Consider the following 5,273-nt stretch of genomic DNA (forward strand, 5'->3'; position numbering starts at 1 on the left):
CACAGAACAACAAACCACATCCCACATGAAGGAGTGACTGAGGTGATTAACACTGAGAGAGAGAGAGAGAGAGAGACAGAAGAAGGTTTTCCATCCACCGAGTTTTTGCGCATTTTGAAAATGCGCATGAAAAAAGCTGGATGGAAAAAGTCCAAAATTCGAAAAAAGCCCCAAATATCGCAAAAAGATTTTTACGCTAGGAGGAGGTGGAAAAGTTAGACTATCGCATCGCCAAAATTCGGAAAAACTGGATGGAAAAGGGTTTTTCGCATAAACGATGACGTATCATGCCTCAAGTCATGTGGTTCTGTACATGATCGCGATGTAAAGATGGCAAATGCATACAAAAACAGTTCTGGAGAGAGCAAAAATTTTATTTAACTTCTCCATGTATAGAAAAGAAAAAGAAAAAAATGTTTCAAAACCTCAACGTGCAAAAATGCGTAACTGCCAGATGGACGTAAAACCACTATTGTTTGGCGTCCTCTCACGTGATCTAAAGTTTATTCGCATAACTGTAATGAATGGAAACAAGGCTTAATTCGCATTTTTTTCTGCCGAAACTTGGAAATTGCGCATTATTTTTTCGAAAGGTTTGGATGGAAACCCGGCTAGAGAGAGAGAGAGAGAGAGAGAGAGAGGGAGGGAGGAAGAGAGACAGACAGAGAGGGAAGGAAAGGGGGTAGGGGAGAGATGGGAGGTGGTGACTGAAGTAGAGACAGAGATGAACTGTAGTGTGTGTGTGTGTGTGTGTGTGTGTGTGTGGGTGTGTGTGTGTGATTTTGGCAGTGAAGTTTCCACATTCTTTGTCTCCAGTCCATCATCAGATTGAAAGTTTGGTTTCAGTCACATTGACTTTTTACCCACAACCAGTTTAGCTGCTTTGGTCTCCAGGAAGTACAAACACATTCTAGTGAATCAGGACAGATGAGGACACGCAGAAGCAGGAAGTGTGTGAGCTGCATTAAGATGTGTAGCTTTGTCCCACTGGTCTTGACTGGTAGAAGGTCTCATGATGGAAAGTTCTACTGGTCTACAGTGTCCCCCTCACTAATCCCCTGAGTAGCTCTTACACACACACACTGACAGCCCACACACTCTTTTCTCACAAATATCTTTATTGATTTATTTTATAAATATATATAAACAAACAACAACAAATCCTCCCCCCACCCTAAAACCCAATAATCACTCTATTGATACATATTCATGTTTAAATGTTACAGCTTTTTACAAGTTGTAAGAAGGGCAACCACATGTCTTCAAAGTCCTTGAGCTTCCCTTTTGATATATAGGTCAGTTTCTCCATTGCCAAGTTTATGGACATTTGTTTAATCCACTGGTTTATCTTGGGTCTCTCAGTGTCCTTCCAGTTCAGTGCGATCACGTGCTTAGCCTGCAACAGGCAAAAATTGACCAGTTTCCTCCGTTTTGTAATCCCTCTCGAGTCATTAGGAAAGATATACAGCAAACAAAGTTTACCATCCATTGGCATATCACATTCAATCAGACAAGAAATATATGTAATAACCTCTTTCCAGTAAATCTGGATTTCTCTACATTTCCACACACAATGGAGTAGAGTACCTCTATCAGCACCACACTTTACACAATCGTCAGGAAAATTTAAATTGAAATGGTGAAGTTTTACAGGGGTAATATAGGTTCTAAATAACCATTTGTATTGTAATAATCTGAACCTGGTATTAATAGTCTGTGTTTGTGCCAACAAGCATGAGCTGTTCCACTCGTCGACAGAGATTTCTGTTTGCAGATCATTCCTCCATGATTGGAGATATGAGAGACTATTTTCTTTTGAAGCAAGAAGTAAAATGTTATAGAATTTAGAAAGAAAGCCTCTCTTCCCATGACCTTATATGGCTATGTTCTCTATAGTGGAAAGTGAGAGTTCAGCTGTGGATTTTAATAGGGTGGTGATAAAACTTCTAATTTGTAAGTACTTAAAAAAGTGTTTTTTGGGTAAGCCATATTTACTAACCAGTTGTTCAAAGGACATCAACACTCCATCATTGTATAAGTCCCCAATTTTCTTCAAGCCTTTATTAAACCAAATCTTAAACCCCATGTCTGCTCTTCCCGGTTTAAATCTATTATTTCCCCAAATAGGTGTTAGACACGAGATTGTAGATGCTTCACTCAGTGCTATATGTGATTGATGCCAAACTAATAGAGTATTTTTGAGAAAAGGGTTTTTTGTGTCTTTTAATAGTTGTTTAGTTTCATCTGAATAAAGATAAGATGTTACGGGTAGCTTTGTTCTGTTTTCAATGTATATCCAGGCAGGTGTATCAATTGTGGAAAAGTAACACGTGGCAGCCCAGAGTTGAGCTGCCCAGTAGTATAGCTTGAGATTAGGCAATCTAAGCCCTCCTCTGTCATAGGGCAGGTAGAGAGACGCAGTGTGAGATGCAAGTGACGCAACCTGGGGCGCTTATTATTCCATATAAATTTGGTAAAAATTTTGTTTAGGGAAGAAAAGAAGGAGGCTGGCATGTTTAATGGGATGGACTGGAAAAGATATAAGAATTTTGGAAGAATGGACATTTTAATAATATTAATGCGACCTATCATTGAAATTGGGATTTTCTAGGGATTCCACCACCCCATCTATTAGAGGATCATAGTTAAAGGAAACTATCTTCTTTGCGTCTGGATTATTTTTATTCCTAAATAAGTAAAGCCTTCATAGGTACATGTAAATTTTGTCTGTATTGTAGGGTTATTTTTATTCAGTAATAACATGGAGCTTTTCTTTTGGTTAAAAAAAACTTTGTACCCTGAAAATGTACCAAATGTCTTCAGAATTTGATCCACTTTATGGATAGACCTCTTTAAATTAGTTAAAAACAATACAACATCATCTGCAAATAAAGACAGGCGGTGTTCTACCCCTCCAGCGTATATACCTGTAATTTCAGGGGATTTACGTATTGCCATTGCAAGTGGCTCAATTGCGAACAGAAAAAGAATGGGGGATAATGAGCACCCTTGCCTAGTGGATCTATAGAGATTTATAGGTTTCGATAGCTGGCTGTTTGTTACAACTCTGGCTATAGGTTCTGTATATAGTAATTGAATCCATTTCAAATATTTTTCACCCAGGCCAAATCTTTTAAGAATCTCAAAAAGATAACCCCATTCTATTCTATCAACCGCCTTTTCAGTATCCAATGACAAAATCGCATGATCCATAGCAGATTGTTTTTCATATAATATATTTAGTAATCGTCGAGTATTGTGAAAGGCTTGACGACCATGGACAAATCCATTTTGATCATTTAAAATTAGGTTGGGCACATGCAAATCAATCCTCCGTGCCAGAGCTTTGCAAAGGATTTTGGTGTCACATGACATCAAAGATATAGGTCGGTACGAGCTAGGGCTGTGACGATAACCGCATTACCGCGGTTATGTAGTGCCTACCGCGGTGTTGAGCTCATTACCGCGGTTTATCTATTTATTTATCTATAAAAGGAATCGTTTCCATTGCGAAAAAAATGGAAAAAACACTTTCATTGCGATCGCTGTGTACACGAGAGGAACAGTCCATTAAATAAATGGGGGTTGGGGGATGGGGGGGTGTGTGCTGGATTTTTGTGCGCGATTACCGTATTTTCCGGAGTATAATCCACTACTTTTTCCCCCACGATTTGAACCATGCGGTTTATTAATGGGCTGCAGCTTTTCTGTATATGTTTCTTCACCCGTCAGGGGTGGAGCAGAACGTTAATCGGGTGGTAGGACAACGTTGTAAATCGAAGAAAGTGCTCATTTTCATTTAGCACATGCGAGCAGCAGGCACGACGGAGAATTTTTTTCAAACCATCATGTGTTGTGCCGAATTCAGACTCCCCTCGTTTGCACACGCATAAAGACGCTACAGATGATATTTGGGAGTTACAGTGATTATAACTTAGTTCATTGAGCACTCTAGTTTTGTCCTAACTAGATATTTAGACATAATACTGCTGTAATACTGCGAAGTCATGTGGTCAGAGGTGAACTTCGGTATAGCCAATGTGTGTTTTATTTAAAATAATTAACACCCTTGAGCCAGTGTGGCTTTGGACATAGATAATGCCATTTGCTGTGATTGATAATTAAAGTCTAGCTCTTATTTATGCATAGAAACATAAATCGACAATATTATCTGTATCGTATTTATGCGTGGATTAACGTGGCAAGTCGGAATTCGACACAACACTGTCGCACATGAAATGCTACAGGCACCGTTCCGAAACTGATCAGTTCAGTTAAATGTTTTAGTTGTTTTTCAGTTCAGTAGATGTATGTGGCTTTTAGCCCGGTGCGGACACTGAACTCGCGACGTATTTGCAGGAGGAAGCCCTCGATTCGCATTCGGACCCACTTGCCCGTTGGCGGAAAAATCTAAATGGATTCCCTCTTCTGTCAAACATTGCCAGAAAATATATGACCGTTTGCACAATGAGCACTCCATCGGGGCTGTATTCAGCACGGCAGGCAACATTGCCACCTCGTTTAGATCGTCCTTTAAACAGGACAAAATGAACATGTTGGTTTGTCTTGCAAGGAACATGAAGACGGAAAAATAAGGTATTTATAATTAACGTTATTCACGTCATTATTAACAATATTATGGCCATAATTTTGCGTAAAGTATTTAAGACGAATTAAGTTTTTGTTCATTTAAAAGGGCATGTTTTAATTTATAAACTATAATTGACTCATTTTATTTAATTTCTCGGGGGGGCGGTTAACCGCGTTACAGCGGTTATACGTGCTCTTTCACCGCGGTAAGAAAAAATCCATACCGTCACAGCTCTAGTACGAGCCCATTTCTGTTGGAGCCTTACCCGGTTTTAATAGGAGAGAAATTGCTGCCATTCTTAAAGATGGTGGTAAAATGCCCCTCTCATATGACTCATTATACATTTCTAACAGATGGGGTAGCAACTTATTGGAAAATTTCTTATACAGTTCGATTGGTAAGCCATCAAGGCCGGGGGCTTTACCAGGATTCATGAGGTCGAGTGCTTCTCTGAGTTCTTCAATGGTCAGTTTTTGTCCAGATTAGCCCTAGTTTCCTCTGACATAGTTTGGAACTGGAGTTGGTCTAGAAACTGATCCTGCTCATTTGTGTTGTCTGGTTACTGGGATTTATACAAATTTCCATAATATTCTGCAAAAGCATTGTTTATATCTTTTGGATCCATTAAATTAACTCCATTGTATAATTGAATTAATGGCTCTGTTTGTCTGTTTTTTTTTTT

Source organism: Brachyhypopomus gauderio, unplaced genomic scaffold (genome assembly GCF_052324685.1).
Source record: "Brachyhypopomus gauderio isolate BG-103 unplaced genomic scaffold, BGAUD_0.2 sc78, whole genome shotgun sequence".
Classification (NCBI taxonomy): Eukaryota; Metazoa; Chordata; class Actinopteri; order Gymnotiformes; family Hypopomidae; genus Brachyhypopomus; species Brachyhypopomus gauderio.